General features: G+C 43.8%; 1 long non-coding RNA gene across 1 annotated transcript in view; it reads right to left on the bottom strand.

The window, feature by feature from the left end:
• LOC116975328 overlaps positions 1-17,963 on the bottom strand; it is a 74,005-nt gene extending 56,042 nt beyond the window's left edge. Inside the window, exons 1-2 of the long non-coding RNA XR_004412598.1 lie at positions 17,893-17,963; positions 12,468-12,578 (exon numbers count right to left, since the gene is read on the bottom strand). This is a non-coding gene — a long non-coding RNA (uncharacterized LOC116975328). The remainder of the gene's footprint in view (positions 1-12,467; positions 12,579-17,892) is intronic.
• Positions 17,964-18,277: the final 314 nt, after the last annotated feature.

Genomic DNA, 18,277 nt, shown 5'->3' with positions numbered 1-18,277 from the left:
TCTGGCATCCATGGGTATAGTGATGAAAATGCTGATTGCATGAGAATTGCTCAAAAACAATTACCGTACATCATAAACTAGTATTCAATGCAAAAGCCTTGAAATAAATTGTCAAACTATATGTAATCTCATTAATTGTCAAACTATATGTAATCTCATTAATCTTTTAATTAACAATGATTTACACTGCAATTATATATTTTAAGGCAAAACAGTATTAACGTAAAGTACCACAAAATTAAATCAAATATATGACTGTACGCACCACTGCATGGTGTCAAATCTTCAAAGAGAATGCTGCTGCTAATGAGCCTACATTGGACTGTCCATTTGCATTAGCGTAAATAAACCAATGCTTTTATCATCCCTGAGTTTAGGAAGAACTCTTAAAGCTTTGCAATTTATGATTTAATATCTTAAATTGATATGGCAACTGATCTGCCCAAGAACACAAGAAACAGAAGAGAGTCATGGACGCAGCCCAATCTATCATGTAAACCAGCCCACCCCACACCCCCATTGACTCCATCTGTACTTCACGCTGTCTTGGGAAAGCAGCCCACATAATCAAGGACCCTCGGTCATTCTCTCCTCCCCTCTCTCATAGGGCGTAAGATACAAAAGCTTGAAAGTATGTAGCCACAAAAACAGTTGTTAAACTAAACTAAAGATATGCTAAGAATGTATTTCTATCTGTTAACCATATAACCATATAACAATTACAGCACGGAAACAGGCCATCTCGACCCTTCTAGTCCGTGCCGAACACGTATTCTCCCCTAGTCCCATATACCTGCGCTCAGACCATAACCCTCCATTCCTTTCCCGTCCATATAACTATCCAATTTATTTTTAAATGATAAAAACGAACCTGCCTCCACCACCTTCACTGGAAGCTCATTCCACACAGCCACCACTCTCTGAGTAAAGAAGTTCCCCCTCATGTTACCCCTAAACTTCTGTCCCTTAATTCTCAAGTCATGTCCCCTTGTTTGAATCTTCCCTGCTCTCAGTGGGAAAAGCTTATCCACGTCAACTCTGTCTATCCCTCTCATCATTTTAAAGACCTCTATCAAGTCCCCCCCTTAACCTTCTGCGCTCCAAAGAATAAAGCCCTAACTTGTTCAACCTTTCTCTGTAACTTAGTTGCTGAAACCCAGGCAACATTCTAGTAAATCGCCTCTGTACGCTCTATTTTGTTGACATCCTTCCTATAATTAGGCGACCAAAATTGTACACCATACTCCAGAATTGGCCTCACCAATGCCTTGTACAATTTTAACATTACATCCCAACTTCTATACTCAATGCTCTGATTTATAAAGGCCAGCACACCAACACCTTTCTTTACCACCCTATCTACATGAGATTCCACTTTCAGGGAACTGTGCACAGTTGAAACAAGGAACTGCAGATGCTGGTTAATACACAATAGGGCACTGTGATGTTTGGTGGACTGTGTGGGGTGGGAGGACCCTTTGCTCCTCCCATGCAGCAGGTGGCGCTGCACAGGACAAAGGGAGATGTTTTGTATATAGTTTATCCTGTCTGTAGACAGTGAGTGTGCAGTCAGATCTATGGCTGCAGCCATTTTTGACTTGTCTTGCTGCCAGCATTGAGTAAACCATTAAAGATTTCTGTTGTAAATTAAAGACTCTCAAGTTTTGTGCAGATCTAGAAAATGAACACAAAAGTGGTGCCAGGAGTGGGATCCTTCGGTTACGTCCAAAGACCCAGATAAGAGCTTATTTTGCGATTAAAAAAAATATATATATATTTTGAGCTCTGTAGTGTACTCAAACTAACATGTCTCGGCAATTCAATCGTTTAGATCCTGAGCGAGAAAGGTGGTCATCGTATTTAATGCGAGCTGAGTTTTATTTTGAAAGATATGTGAAAAGGAAGAGATTAGATAAAAACAAATGTAGGTCCCTTGCAGTCAGAAACAGGTGAGTTGATCATGGGGAACAAGGATATGGCGGACCAATTGAATAACTACTTTGGTTCCGTCTTCCCTAAGGAAGACATAAATAATCTGCCGGAAATAGCAGGGGACCGCGGGTCAAAGGAGTTGGAGGAATTGAGTGAAATCCAGGTTAGCCGGGAAGTGGTGTTGGGTAAATTAAATGGATTAAAGGCCGATAAATCCCCAGGGCCAGATAGGCTGCATCCCAGAGTACTTAAGGAAGTAGCTCCAGAAATAGTGGATGCATTAGTAATAATCTTTCAAAACTCTTTAGATTCTGGAGTAGTTCCTGAGGATTGGCGGGTAGCAAACGTAACCCCACTTTTTAAGAAGGGAGGGAGAGAGAAAACGGGGAATTACAGACCAGTTAGTCTAACATCGGTAGTGGGGAAACTGCTAGAGTCAGTTATTAAAGATGGGATAGCAGCACATTTGGAAAGTGGTGAAATCATTGGACAAAGTCAGCATGGATTTACAAAAGGTAAATCATGTCTGACAAATCTTATAGAATTTTTCGAGGATGTAACTAGTAGAGTGGATAGGGGAGAACCAGTGGATGTGGTGTATCTGGACTTCCAGAAGGCTTTCGACAAGGTCCCACATAAGAGATTAGTTTACAAACTTAAAGCACACGGCATTGGGGGTTCAGTATTGATGTGGATAGAGAACTGGCTGGCAAACGGGAAGCAAAGAGTAGGAGTAAACGGGTCATTTTCACAATGGCAGGCATGACTAGTGGGGTACCGCAAGGCTCAGTGCTGGGACCCCAGCTATTTACAATATATGTAAATGATTTGGACGAGGGAATTGAATGCAACATCTCCAAGTTTGCGGATGACACGAAGCTGGGGGGCAGTGTTAGCTGTGAAGAGGATGCTAGGAGACTGCAAGGTGACTTGGATAGGCTGGGTGAGTGGGCAAATGTTTGGCAGATGCAGTATAATGTGGATAAATGTGAGGTTATCCATTTTGGTGGCAAAAACAGGAAAGCAGACTATTATCTAAATGGTGGCCGACTAGGAAAAGGGGAGATGCAGCGAGACCTGGGTGTCATGGTACACCAGTCATTGAAAGTGGGCATGCAGGTGCAGCAGGCAGTGAAGAAAGCGAATGGTATGTTAGCTTTCATAGCAAAAGGATTTGAGTATAGGAGCAGGGAGGTTCTACTGCAGTTGTACAGGGTCTTGGTGAGACCACACCTGGAGTATTGCGTACAGTTTTGGTCTCCAAATCTGAGGAAGGACATTATTGCCATAGAGGGAGTGCAGAGAAGGTTCACCAGACTGATTCCTGGGATGTCAGGACTGTCTTAGTGAAGAAAGACTGGATAGACTTGGTTTATACTCTCTAGAATTTAGGAGATTGAGAGGGGATCTTATAGAAACTTACAAAATTCTTAAGGGGTTGGACAGGCTAGATGCAGGAAGATTGCTCCCGATGTTGGGGAAGTCCAGGACAAGGGGTCACAGCTTAAGGATAAGGGGGAAATCCTTTAAAACCGAGATGAGAAGAACTTTTTTCACACAGAGAGTGGTGAATCTCTGGAACTCCCTGCCACAGAGGGTAGTCGAGGCCAGTTCATTGGCTATATTTAAGAGGGAGTTAGATGTGGCCCTTGTGGCTAAGGGGATCAGAGGGTATGGAGAGAAGGCAGGTACGGGATACTGAGTTGGATGATCAGCCATGATCATATTGAATGGCGGTGCAGGCTCGAAGGGCCGAATGGCCTACTCCTGCACCTAATTTCTATGTTTCTATGTTTCTATGTATGGCAATTACTACTGACCTGAAGAAGAAGGCTCTCTTGTGTTCATCAATGTCTCCAGAAACTTTTGCACTGCTTCAAAATTTACTTACAGAAGAAATAACTGAAGTTTCATATGTTGAAATCACATCAGCTTTGCAGCTGCATTTCGAAGAAAGTCGAAATTTCCTAGCAGCTCGCCTCAATTTCTACCGGACGGTGCAACAGGAAGGGCAATCGATCACTGAATTTCTTGCCGAACTTCGCACCAAGGCAAAGGCATGTGATTTTAAAGCTCAATGCTGCGAAAAGTGCCAAAACAATGTGTTGCGGGATAGACTAGTCATGGGCTGCAGGCACGCATTAATCCAGCAGGTGATTCCCAAGGAATCGGATGCCTCATTGAAGAATATGCTGCAGTGTGCTAAGATGGCCGAGCTGCTAAGTAAAGAACTGCACAAAATGGCCGGCGAAACAGCGTTGAAGCTCCCTCAGGAGGTGCATACAGTTCGTCTAACCCGTCTGCAACACCAGATTCCGCAACGCCAGAAACCATTTGAATGACCCAGAGCAAATCCGGAGAAGGTGGGACAGTTTCAGAAGAGCCGTTCCCCTGTGGGGGGAGGATCGAAACCCTGCTACCGGTGCGGCTCGACTGCTCATCATCACCGTGAGTACCCGTATATCACGTATATTTGTTATGCCTGTTACCGAAAAGAACATCTCCAGGCAGTATGTCAATCCATAGGAAAGTTGAGAAAGGGCAAGAAAGCGTCAAACAGTCGACCAAATCACGGAGAGCATTCCTATGAAGTGCTCGGTGTGTCTACTATCACCGACAAGACGAGGATTTTGCTGCGGTCTCGAACGTCGATCTACAGTTTCAGGTGAACAGTGGTGCAGCTGTGGCGCTAGTGGGTCAGGACATCTGGGAGAGGATCGGATCGCCAAAACTGAAACCGGCCAACATCCACCTTTTCGGATACGGATGACAACCCATTCCCATGAAAGGCAAATGCACTGTCGCCGTTTCCTGTAATGGTATGACACAGATATTGCCGCTGATCGGCGCTGGTAAAGAAGGTACATCCCTGTGCGCCATCGACTGGAATGTTTTGGAATCTTCTGGAATGTTTTGAGGATGTAACTAGGAAAATGGACAAGGGAGAGCCAGTGGATGTAGTGTACCTGGACTTTCTGAAAGCATTTGATAAGGTCCCACATAGGAGATTAGTGGGCAAAATTAGGGCACTTGGTATTGGGGGTAGAGTGCTGACATGGATAGAAAATTGGTTGGCAGACAGGAAACAAAGAGTAGGGATTAACAGGTCCCTTTCAGAATGGAAGGCAGTGACTAGTGGGGTACCGCAAGGCACGGTGCTGGGACTGCAGCTATTTACAATATATATTAATGATTTAGATGAAGGGATTCCAAATAACATTAGCAAATTTGCAGATGACACAAAGCTGGGTGGCAGTGTGAACTGTGAGGAGGATGCTATGAGAATGCAGGGTGACTTGGACAGGTTGGGTGAGTGGGCAGATGCATGGCAGATGCATAAATGTGAGGTTATCCACTTTGGTAGCAAAAACAGGAAGGAAGATTATTATCTAAATGGCGTCATGTTGAGAAAAGGGGAAGTACAACGTGATCTTAGTATTTAGTATATCTTTATTGTCATTTTCCTGAGTACTCACATACCCAGAGGAAACAAAAAAATGTTGCTCAACCAGTGTCCATTCAGTGTGCAGTAAAAAATAAATAGAAATAAAAATACATATATCATGAACAAATTAAACACTCTACTCTCTACTAAACATCAAAAGGCGTTCCATTCGGCAGCGGCACGACAGTGGCTCTGCTGCAGTGTGTCCAGGTTGGTGGTTGGTGTGCGATACTTTGGCAGGGGGCAAAGTCCGTTTATCAGTCTTATAGCCTGCGGGAAGAAGCTGAGGAGCATCCTGCTAGTTTTGCAGCTAATGCTCCTGTACCTCTTCCCAGATGGCAGGATGGGGAATATGTGATGCGATGGGTGGTAGGGGTCTTTGATGATGGAGATGGCTCTGCTGATACATCTGGGGGTCCTTGTTCATCAGTCAATGAAAGTAAGCATGCAGGTACAGCAGGCAGTGAAGAAAGCAAATGGCATGTTGGCCTTCATAACAAGAGGAGTTGAGTATAGGAGCAAAGAGGTCCATCTGCAGTTGTACAGGGTCCTAGTGGGACCACACCTGGAGTATTGTGTGCAGTCTTGGTTTCCAAATTTGAGAAAGGACATTCTTGCTATTGATGGAGTGAAGCGTAGGTTCACAATGTTAATTCCCGGGATGGCGGGACTGTCATATGCTGAGAGAATGGAATGGCTGGGCTTGTATACTCTGGAATTTAGAAGGATGAGAGGCAATCTTATTGAAACATATAAGATTATTAAGGGTTTGGACACGCTAGAGGCAGGAAACATGTTCCCGATGTTGGGGGAGTCCAGAACCAGGGGCCACAGTTTAACAATAAGGGTTAAGCCATTTAGAATGGAGATGAGGAAACACTTTTTCACACAGAGAGTTCTGAGTCTGTGGAATTCTCTGCCTCAGAGAGCGGTGGAGGCCGGTTCTCTGGGTACTTTCAAGAGAGGGCTCTTAAGGATCGTGGAGTCAGTGGATATGGGGAGAAGGCAGGAACGGGGTACTGATTGTGGCTGATCAGCCATGAATCACATTGAATGGCGGTGCTGGCTCGAAGGGTTGAATGGCCTATTTTTGCATCTATTGTCGATTGTCTATTGAATGTGGAAAAAATATAGAGCACAAGAGGAACTGAAGAGCGGGCTGCACTGCTGTATGCTGATGAGAGACAGTACGTTAACAAAATTACAATGGAACCTGGTATGCCAAATTCAAATTGACATTTGTAAATTAGAATAATGAAATTCTTTAATAATCTTGGAAAATTGTGTCAGCTGTGTGAGAATTCTGGATATATAAATACCATATAAATGTAGTTGGTGTGGTAGGAATGGGAAGACAATAGGTGGGTTTGGATATGATAGATTGGGTTCTGGAGCTGGGGATGAGAGCGTAGGAGAAGGTGCAGAGGGAGTTGTGGAGTGTCAGTCGGCCCCATCATTGGCAATATTGGATGCTTCTCCACCCTACCTATTCTGACTGACTGTCTGTCTTTAAACTCTTCTCTCTCTCCTTCTTCTCTCTCTTTTTCACACTATCTTTCATCCTCTCACTTCAGCACCTCCCCTTTTTTCCACCGCCTTGTAACCCATTCTCTCTTCCACCAACTCTCTCCCTCTCCACCACACTCCACCCTACCGTCTTTACAACTCCCTTATCCTTTCTCTTTTTCTCTCTCACACCCCTTGTCCACCCTTTCCCTATCACCCTTCCTTTCCACTCTCATTTCCCACCTTAATCACAATCCACTTCCTCTCAATTCTCTCATTCTAACTCCCTTTGACATGCTGCTTTCCCTCCCCTAACACCATCCCTCCCTCTCCCATCCCCTTTCATATCTTCTTGCCCTCCCTCTGAGTCCAATCCACTCCTTTCCTACTGCTCACTCTCTCGCATTCTTGCATCATCTTTTTCTCCCTCTACCTATCTCTTTTCCATCTCAATCTTTTCCTCTTTTTCATCTCTCACTTCTTCCTCTCTTCACCCTCATACTTTCACCAGCTTTACTTCCCTTTCCCCCTCTCATGTCCTAGCCCACTCCATCTTCCCTCTTGCTTATAACCAAGCTTCTTCTCTCCTCACAACAGTGTAATTCACCCAAGCGTATTCTTACGGTGGCACCTCAAAAATGAATGTAGCCCTGTAAATTGTTAATGATCCATGTGGTCAGTTACCAGTCATGGTATAAGAAAAGCTGGGGTGCATAAGTGATCAGAGGTCAGAACTGGAGGAATGGAGAAATATAGAACTCTGAGGGTTTTGTAACATTGGAGGAGGTAACAAGGGATTTGAACATAATGGTGTTTTTAATTATATTCATGGACTTGTTAAGACAAAGCATTTTCCATTCGACCATTTAAAACCAAGAAGCAAAGTATTTTCCTTTGGACCACTCAAAATATCGTTATTCTATTATGGTTTAACAGTGCGATTAAAACCGTGATTAACTTGCAATTAATTTTTATAATTGCATGATTTATCTTTTAAATAGCGATTAGTTCTAATGTTAAATATGTTAATGAACACAGCAAATAATGAAACATCTTTTCTGCAGATTGATAAACCAGTTGTTTCTTATACATTTTGTATCATAATATTTCAAAATTTTATTTTCCAGTCATAGTCAAATTTCATGGTTTGAAGCTACATAGGTCAGATTAACTGGTACTCTTGTAAGGAAGCATCTCAATATATAAAAGTTAGCTGCAAACAGATATTATGTTGAAACACCATTCAAAAAAAGAAGAGAGGTATAAATGTCCCAACTCTAATGGGCCTGTCTCACAGGCGATTTTTCAGTGCCAGTGACTGTCAAGTTGCCGGCAGTCGCCTGAAAAACTGGCAACTGGAACGGTGACTGTCAGAGTAGAACACATACACACACACACACACACACAAACACATCGCTTCTTTCACCAGCCCGTTATGCAAGCGGGGGACAGGGCAAGTGGGGGGAGCCCTGTCTGAGTGAAATTCACACAGTGCAAAGCCAATGTGATACAGACACATTGAATAGGAAGGTTGGCGCTGTAATTAAGAAGCTAAAAAGCACAGTGTAAGTAAATCCTTTAAAAGATTGGGGGAGAGGGGGGAGAGAGTGGGGAGAAGGAGTGGAGACAACTTTTAAGAGCCAGAGATAAACAGCTGTGAAGCTCAGCGGATATTAACATTACCGGTCGGTTATCCTTGGTTCTGAAAACTACTGCTTACGTTTTTTCCCCCAATGAGCCAATGAAATTCAACAGTCAGCACTGGCTACAACCTATAAGAACCTTAAGAGAACCTTCGATCTCCTGGCAACTCACTAGGACCTCCGGCACGAGAATTCTCCGTACTCTCCATGGCGGCTTCATTCTAGTCGCCGCAAATTTTTCAACATGTTGAAACATTCAACGTTTCAACATTCCCAGAATGCGGGAACTCCTCACGACCATGAAGGCGACTCCCAGGCAACCACCCGCAAACATGTGGCGACCATGTGGCGACTGCATAGTCTCCTGTAGTCGCCTAAAAAGTCGCCTAAGTGGGACAGGCCCATTAGCCAATCAACCTGACATCAGTAACATTGCCTCCTAATTCTTCAGCCAATAATTCCAAATATATCAGTGGGGTCTTGAATCCTGCACCAGCTCTGATTTGGCAAGGATTTGTGGATTTGTGCAGTAATAAAGCAAACTGACAAAATAGGTTTTCTGAATCCAACCGTAATTTAACAGTACAAGAACAGAACTATAGAGCTCACTGCAGTTTCAATGGTTGAATAGTTGCATTAGAAACAGTTGGTAATGGTCAGCATAATCCGGCCCACTTTTTTTTTTTAACATCAGAAATAAGGTAAATTAATTCCATATTATGAAGAGCCGTCTGGGTCAGTGGTAAACTAATTGCTCCTGCTGTAAATGCGCCCCTTCCAACATATTCAGCGTACATAGACTAGAGGGTCTAGGCTGACTCTCTAGTACAGCAGAGAGGGTGACACACTTTCTTATAGGTGTTGTTTTTCAAATGGGATGTTGAACTGAGATCTTGATACAGTTAAGAAATTAAATAGTTCAAGGATGCTCATTATTAAAAGGCTGGGCAGTTAGTTCTATCAGCGTTACAGATTGACAGTCACCAGATGGGACAATGACACAAACAGGAAAGAAAGTAGGTTGTGAAGCATAGAGTCCAGAACCAGGGGCCACAGTCTTAGAATAAAGGGGAGGCCATTTAAGACTGAGGTGAGAAAAACCGTTTTCCCCCAGAGAGTTGTGAATTTGTGGAATTCCCTGCCACAGAGGGCAGTGGTGGAGGCCAAATCACTGGATGGATTTAAGAGAGAGTTAGATAGAGCTCTAGGGGCTAGTGGAATCAAGGGATATGGGGAGAAGGCAGGTACGGGTTATTGATTGGGGACGATCAGCCATGATCACAATGAATGGTGGTGCTGGCAAGAAGGGCCGAATGGCCTCTTCCTGCATTTATTTTCTATGTTTCTCTATGTTTCTATAAGGAGATCTGGCAAATTAAGTATAATGTTGGCAAATGTGAAATTGTCCATTTTGGCATGAAAAATAAAAAAAAGTCTATTATCTAAATGGTGAGACATTACAAATGCGGAGGGATCTAGGAGTCTTAATATTTGATTTGCAGAAGGCTATTATGCAATGTATTCAATAATTAGTAAAGTTACTGAATGTTATTTTTTATTGCAAGGATAATGAATTGCAAGAGTAGGGAGGTTATGTTTCAGTTATGAATGGCATTGATTAGACCATGCTTGGAATACTTTATTTGGTGGAGGGACAAAAAACTGCAGATTTATTTTAGGCTGTTGACTTTAGAGATACATGATGTAAACAGGTCCTTCAGCCCACCGAGTCCATGCCGACCAGCGATCACCCTGAATGCTAATGCTATCTTGCACACTAGGGACAACTTACAATTTACAGAAGACCTACAAACCTTTGGAATGTGGGAGAGACCGGATCACACGGAAAATTCCCACACGGTCACAGGGGGAATGTACAAACGCTGTTCAGACAGCACCAGTATTCAGGATTGAACCCGAATCATGGTGCTGTAAGGTAGCAAATCTACTGCAACACTGAAATCTACTGTGCCGAAATCTTGAGCAAAAACAAAATGCTGGGGGAACTCAGCAGGTCAGGAAACATCTGTGAAGGGACATTTCAGGGCGGAGTGATCAGGCTGAAAAAGGGACCTGACCTGAACTGAAACGGCGTCTGTCAATTCTCTCCACAGTTGCTGCCAGCCTGTTGAATTCCACCAACACTTTGCTTTATATTTTGTGCAGTGTCCACCTCCTTGTTTATGAATGGTTAAATGCAGTGGAAGCAGTTCAAATACTGGACTGGACATATTGTCACATGAAGATAGATTGGACAGGCTAGCTTTATATCCACTGTAGTTGAAAAGGAAGGTGACTTGATTGAAGCATATATGACCATGAGAAGTCTTTTCAGGGTGGATGTGGAGAAGATGTTTCACCTTACTGCTAACATAGAACAAGGAGGCATGTTTAAAAATATGGGGTCACTCACTAAGACAGAGATGAAGCATTTTTCTTCTCTTGGGAGTTGTAAGTCTCTGGAGCCCTAGAGTTACAATCAGATCAGATCTTGGAAGCAAAATCTGAATATTTTCAAGGTTAAAATAGATTAAAGTGCACTGGGGTTCGGTGGAAATGTGAAATAGAGTTACAATCAGATCAGCTATGATCTTATTAATGATGGAGCAAGCGTGTGTGGGGATGTGGATTATTCCTGCGCATTATACATTATTCAAGTATGGTGTTAGCTGAAGTCTGCCTATATTTTACAAAGAGCAAGAGTTCTTTATCTGTAGGTAACCTTTAATATAGGGTTTCTCAATACCAGTAGGCAAAAAATAAAAATGCAAGGCCACGCTTATATGCGAACCCCCCTCTCCTTGCTCCATCACACACACTCTTGGTTCGTGGGTATGTTTTTCCTGCAAGATAGAGGACGGTCTCAAGTCAAAGTATCAAGGAACAGGTGACAGGGTGGGTCATCCCTGAATGTTGTGTCATTGATGGCTGCAAAGATTCATGTCTCACATCTGATATCACAGTCTAATAGGGAGTGTATATATCACCTGCTGGCCCCAATATTTGCCACACATTCCCCTGCCCTCCAATTACCAGCACGCTTTAAAAATCTGATGGGTCCTTCAATCTGACTCCTTCAACTGCACTGTCAATTTTTCCTATTACTTGCTTTGTTTCATATCAATTCTATCTTCACTACTACACAATATAGTCATGCACCTTAACAGCATCTCACAGGAGACTAACCTTTTAGACAATCTCTTGACTAATATCATGGAGCAGCTGAGGACAGGTGAATAGAAAGTGTGCTCTCTCCAGCTGAGGAGGACTTTATGGAGTTCAAGTATAGTGTCAGGGATATGGCAGGTAGCAAGGCTGGAGAGTGCAATTGTCGAGTCCTTGGGTGGGTGTTCGAATGGGGTATCAGAAGTGAATTAGCCACTACTACAAACTATCATGGTAATCAGACAATGCTATTTTAATATCCATTACCTAATGTAGTTAATTAATCCATGATCGTTTATTACACCAGGATAGCTCCTCATGTCTATTTCATTATTCAACTCCTCATTTGTCTATTTCATTATTCAAGGAAATAGTGGCTGTCCTATTTTAATTTTGTTTACTCCTTTACCCATTGCCGAATGAAAAAATAATCTGCAATTTCAATCTAGAAGATTGTCAGTTGATCCCTATCTTTACAACTGTTGGCAGGGGCAGCTCCAGATTGCCGCAGTTCTTTGAGCAACAGCAGCTTTGTCTAAGGTAGACTTTCCATTTTGTTTCCATGTATTGTTGCTAGTTGTGCCTCATTACAATATATGTGTGGCATGGGTGAGGTAGTGTCATTGTATATCTGACTCCTGTTCTGTGGGTTCATTCAAGGGATATGGGAGAAAGCAGGATGACTGTGCAATAACTTTGACTCAGTTTATCCAAAATGAAATATAGAATGAGAGAGAAAAATCTATTGCATTGATTAAAGGATGAGGTATCCTTACCACAGTATTCATTTGAAATTTGAGTTCCTTCTTCTTCTTCTGTAATTCCTCCAGTTCCTCAGTAGAAAGTATTGGAGGAAGGCTATGGGCAGTGTAAGAACCACATTTCAGCTAGAATCAAAGACAGAGAAGGCAAATCATGTTGTATGAAAAATAATAATATTTGATGCTACACAATGAGAGAAAAAGTCTGACATCAAGGTGCTGAACCAACAATCAGCTTTATTCAGGCATCCCTGAAAATATTCAGTTAAGGTTCCCTCTATGCCCATTACAACTTGTTACGTCATAAAGCATGGAAACAGGCCCATCAGCCCAACTTGCCCAAGCCGACCAACATGCCCCATCTACATTCATCCCATACGCGCTTGGCCCATAATCTTCTGAAACTGTCTTATCCACATACCTGTTCAATTGTCTCTTAAATGTTATGATAGGGCCTGCTTCAACAACGTTCTCTGGCAGCTCGTTCCATATACCCACCACCCTTTGTGTCAAAAGGTTACCCCTCAGGTTCCTATTAAAACTTCTGTGATTCTGTGTCAGCTAGCTACTTATAGCCTTGCTGAAATGGCATGACAATCACCTGAATAGCTTAATCAAAAAATAAAGTAATTGGAGTCCACTGTGGGGCTGGGGCTGACGTTCTGTGGAGTTCCACCAGAAGTCCCATAAAAAACATAAAAGATCCCTCTTTTCTCACTAACCACGTATCATGTGCCTCAGGCCCTCAGCTTCCACTGCCTGCAGTAGCCAGGTCCTACTGACTCTAAACCCTATGTTGCAGGCCCCCATCTCCTGCTGTCTGCAGCCTCCAGCTCCCAATGACTCCAATCCCTTCACCTCGAGCCAAAATTCCCACTGAGTCCATACCCTGTGCCTCAGGCCCCCAGCTCCTACTGCCTGCAGTACCCAGGTCCCACAGTCTCGGGTTCCCAGTTTAGTTTAGTTTAGTTTTAGTTTAGAGATACAGCGCGGAAACAGGCCCCTCGGCCCACCGTGCCCACACCGACCAGCGATCCCCGCACACTTACACTATCCTACACACACTAGGGACAATTTACATTCATAAAAAGCCAATTAACTTGTAAATCTGTGCATCTTTGGTGTGTGTGTGAGGAAACCAAAGATCTCGGAGAAAACCTACAAGGTCACGGGGAGAACGTACAAACTCCGTGCAGACAGACATCACTTCACGGCCTTTTGGCGAAGATCAAGTGTAGTTCCTTCTCCCTCCAGCTCCAGCTCCCACTGTGCCTGTCTAACCTAAACCAGCTGTTACTACCTCCAACCGTCAGCTTTCACAGACTCCAGCTCCTACCCTAATGTCTACTGCTGCACACCCTGCAGTCAACAACACCTTAGACCAGTGTTGTGGAAGACATTTGTATCTACATCCATAATCCCCTGGACTGCAGCTAAAATCAGGAATTTGTCTTTATCCTATTTATCTTATAGTTAATGATCCATCTATACCTCTTTTCCTCAACAATATTTTTTCCTGTTTCCATTTTATGAATGTGCTTTCTTTTCATTCTCTGAACTGCCTAAATTCTAAGTATGCACCCTAGAAAGCTTTATTTCCCACTGTTCATATCATCCCCAGTTCTTAGATGGGGATGATATGAACAGCACCATCATTCATTGTGATCATGGCTGATCGTCCCCAATCAATAACCCGTGCCTGCCTTCTCCCCATATCCCTTGATTCCACTAGCCCCTAGAGCTCTATCTAACTCTCTCTTAAATCCATCCAGTGACTTGGCCTCCACTGCCCTCTGTGGCAGGGAATTCCACAAATTCATAACTCTCTGGGTGAAAAGGTTTTTTCTCACAGGCTTAAATGGCTTCCCCTTTATTCTAAGACTGTGTTCTGGACTCGCCCAACATTGGGAACATTTTTCCTGCATCTAGCTTGTCCAGTCCTTTTATAATTTTATATGTTTCTATAAGAATCCCCCTCATCCTTCTAAACTCCAGTGAATACAAGCCTAGTCTTTTCAATCTTTCCTCATATGACAGTCCCACCATCCCAGAGATCAATCTCGTGAACCTACGCTGCACTGCCTCAATCACAAGGATGTTCTTCCTCAAATTAGGAGTCGAAAACTGTACACAATACTCCAGATGTGGTCTCACCAGAGCCCTATACAACTGCAGAAGAACCGCTTTACTCCTATACTGAAATCCTCTTGTTATGAAGGCCAACATTCCATTAGCTTGATGGACCTCTCTCGGTAATCTTGTTTTTAACCTGTACTAGACTAAGTGGGACCCGTTTGGTCCATCACATGGGAGGCCTGGTCCCCCAACGCAACCAGTTCCCCCAACGCTATATTCCACCACTCACTCACAGCCCCCAACTGTGCAGGCATGGCTCATTTGCCCTCATCCCCAGCACTCTCTCCCCCTCCTCTTCACCCTCCCTCTTCTTAGCCCTCTCCCCCTCCCCTCCCCCAATCCTTCCCTCACCTCTCCCTCCATCTCCTTTCCCCTACTCTGTCACACCCTCCCTCCCCCCATAACTCCTTTCCCCTCCCTACCCATCTCCTATCCCACTATCCCCACCTCCTTCAATTGTTCAAGGAGGCTCCCAACCAACCTCCTTTTGGAAGACATTTTAGGATGGATGTTAAAGCCCATATCACACAAAAACTTTAAAAAACCATGTTGTAGTTGCCTAATAATCATAATCATACTTTATTAGCCAAGTAATGCAACATAAAAGGAATTTGATTTGCCATAGTCATACAATTAAAAAGCACCAGAACACACAAAATACATTTTAACATGAACATCCACCACAGTGACTCCTCCACGTTCCTCACTGTGATGGAAGGTGAAAAAAGGTTAAATCTCTTCCCTTCATTGATCTCCTGCTGTCGAGCCTTCCTTTGACAGGACGATCTTGGCTCCCGTAGCCGGTGGCGGGCCTCCTCGCCGGTGCGATAAAGCTCCTCTGATGGTAAGTCCACGCCTCGTGATGAGGCTCAAAGTCAGTCTCGAGCAAGGCCTCCAGCTCCATGATGTTAAGCCACAGAGCCACCAGAGATACGACCCGGAAAACAATCACATCTCCGGCAAGGTAAGAAATTGAAAAAAAGTTTCCCCCGACCCCCTCCCCCACCCCTCACATAAAACAAACCAGAGAACATTAACACAAACTTTTAAAACACACTAAAAATACCAAAAAAAAGATAAAAGGACAGACAGATTATTGGCGAGGCTGCCATCGCGGCGCCACCCGGTGGTGAAGTATTGTAATCAAAGGTTCCAAGGTTCAAAGGTTCAAAGGTTGATTTATTGTCACATACACCTAGATGTAGTGAAATTCTTTTTGCCAATGCAGCACATTAAAAAAAGGAATACAAACATAACAATGATAAATAGCTTTAACATAAAAAACATCCCCCCACAATGGTTCCCATTATGGGGGAAGGCACAAAGTCCAGTCCCATCCCCAATGTCCACCCATAGTCGGGCCTATTGAGGCCTCCACAGTTGCCTCTACGGAGGCCCGATGTTCCAGGCCGTCTTCGCCGGGTGATGATGTTCCGGCGTCGGGAGAGTCCTCCCAGCGGCCTGGGAACCCTGGAACGGCTGCCTCCCTACTCGAGACCGTGGCTTCCGGAGCCGGCAAGGCCGCGCCGAATGGAGCTCAACTGGCGATCTCGTCGCGAGATCCCAGGCTCCCGATGTAAAGTTTCAGCGCCGTCGCCCGCAGCTCCGCGATGTTTTTAACGCCGGTCCCAGCTCACCGGAGTTCCAGCGCGGCGACCCAGGCAAGGCACCGCCCGCCCCGCAATGGCGCTCCAGCGCTGCACCGCCATCCTCAGACCCGCAGCTCCGCCGCCGCCGGTGCCGCCGCCGATGCCGCCGCCGATGCCGAGGCTCCGGACGGCCCGGTCGCTCCTCGGACCCGCAGCTCCGCAGCCGCCGCCGATGCCGCCGATGCCGATGCCGAGGCTCCGGGCGGTCCCCTCAGGAAATGCCGCTCCAGGCCCGCTGGTAGGCCGTGAGGACGGGTCGAAAGTGCAGCCCGGAGAAAATCTGCATCTCCGACCAGGTAGGGACCCTGAAAATTAGTTTCCCCCTTCCCCCCCCTCCCCACACATAAAAAAGCTAGAACTCCTTAAAAACAAAACACTAAACTAACTAAAAATAAGAAAAAAGAAATGAAAAACAGACAGCTGCAGGCTAGGCAGCCATACCCCCTACAGGTCGGCGCCAAATCCTACAATATTTGTCAATTCAGGACTACTCCTTAAGATTTAAAAATTACACAGGCCTGTCCATTATTTAGGAGAAGCAAGAGGGGGAAACTAGGGACTTACAGACCTTTTAGCCGAACATCTGTTATCATTAAATTATTAGACTCCATAATTAAGGATTGAGTGACAAAGACCTTGAAATTTAAAAAATTAGATTCATTATTGTTAACTGAAAAGATTAAAGTGTTGGGGCAGAGATGAGTATGTGGATTTTGGTCACACTATAACCACAATCTCACTAAATTTCAGAAGAGGCTTCAGGGTGTAAATACCCTACTCTTGTTCCTACTGCTGAGAGTGCATCCTGGTTAGCTTTGTGTTCCAAAGGCCTTTAATGCCCAATGTCAGCAACCAGAAATCAGATTGTGCAACTATGTTACAGGGACCTCAATATTTAAAACCAGCCTAGGAGTTGACATTCAGGGTAAAAATTCCAAATGGCAAATTTTGCTTACAATTCCTCAGTGGACTGTCCCACACACCTTGGAGTATTATTTTTCCACACCTGCTATTCATTTGAAATAAACAGTTTAGAACTTGTGAATTTTTTTACACATGGGAATGTACTGTTATAAATGTCTGTGCTTGAAGGTTGCTGAGGGAGAAATCATATTTGCAGTCAAATATTCCCTGTATTTCAATGCACTCTATGATCCAATGTGAATGTGAATATTTCTAGTTTCCTTAATTCGATCCAAGCTAAAAACACAAATCATTCCCGATCTATTACATTTTACATTCAAAACAGAAAGGGCCACCAGAATTGATTATGGAAATCCGTTGGTGTACTCTATGTTATCCTTTCAAAATAATTCCAAGACAAAAGTAACAGAGGTTAAACATACTCGAAGTGGATGTTTCTCAGCGGAAGAAAAGAGGTTTGCCAAAACAGAACCATTTGTCGTAGACTTATTGCTTTGGCTTCACTGTGAGAAGCATAAATGTCATGCTGTATATCAGCAGGAACGGCTATAATATTATGTCAACCAAATAATGTTTACTCCCCTCAGTCATTTTCTCAGGCTGCCACTGCATAGCATCAGCTCACAAAATGATAGTACATTAAGTATTCAATTAAAATGAGAATGTTTAGTTCACAATGTGTGTATACTACATGCACAATTCGAAATGTTTAGCTTCTCTGAATGACTTACAGGGGGAATAGATACCACCCAGACCCAATCATCCATGCCCTTCTCCTGTTGCCAATGTTTTCCAGACTCTGCAAGATAAAAGAAAAACATATTCATTATCCCAAATCAGGATTCCATCTATCTGTGGACCCAATTATACCTACTTCTTACCAATGCATTGCATGGCAGAAAATGCGGACTAACAAGTAGTTTGAATGTTAACAGCACTTTCAGTGGTGTGGAACAGGTACATTCAAGTTGCTTATTTCTGTGAACAGGTTTAGATGATGACACAAAACAGAAAACACTGCGAATACCTAGCAGTTAGGGAGCACTTGTGAAAAGAGAAAACTTCCAATTAAAAAGCTTAATGGTCTATAAGTTTTCATTTTAAATTTCCTACATC

The sequence above is a fragment of the Amblyraja radiata genome, chromosome 7 (genome assembly GCF_010909765.2).
Source record: "Amblyraja radiata isolate CabotCenter1 chromosome 7, sAmbRad1.1.pri, whole genome shotgun sequence".
NCBI classification, from domain to species: domain Eukaryota; kingdom Metazoa; phylum Chordata; class Chondrichthyes; order Rajiformes; family Rajidae; genus Amblyraja; species Amblyraja radiata.
The sequence above is the reverse complement of the archived record's forward strand: the minus strand, read 5'-3'. Positions and strand labels throughout refer to the sequence as shown.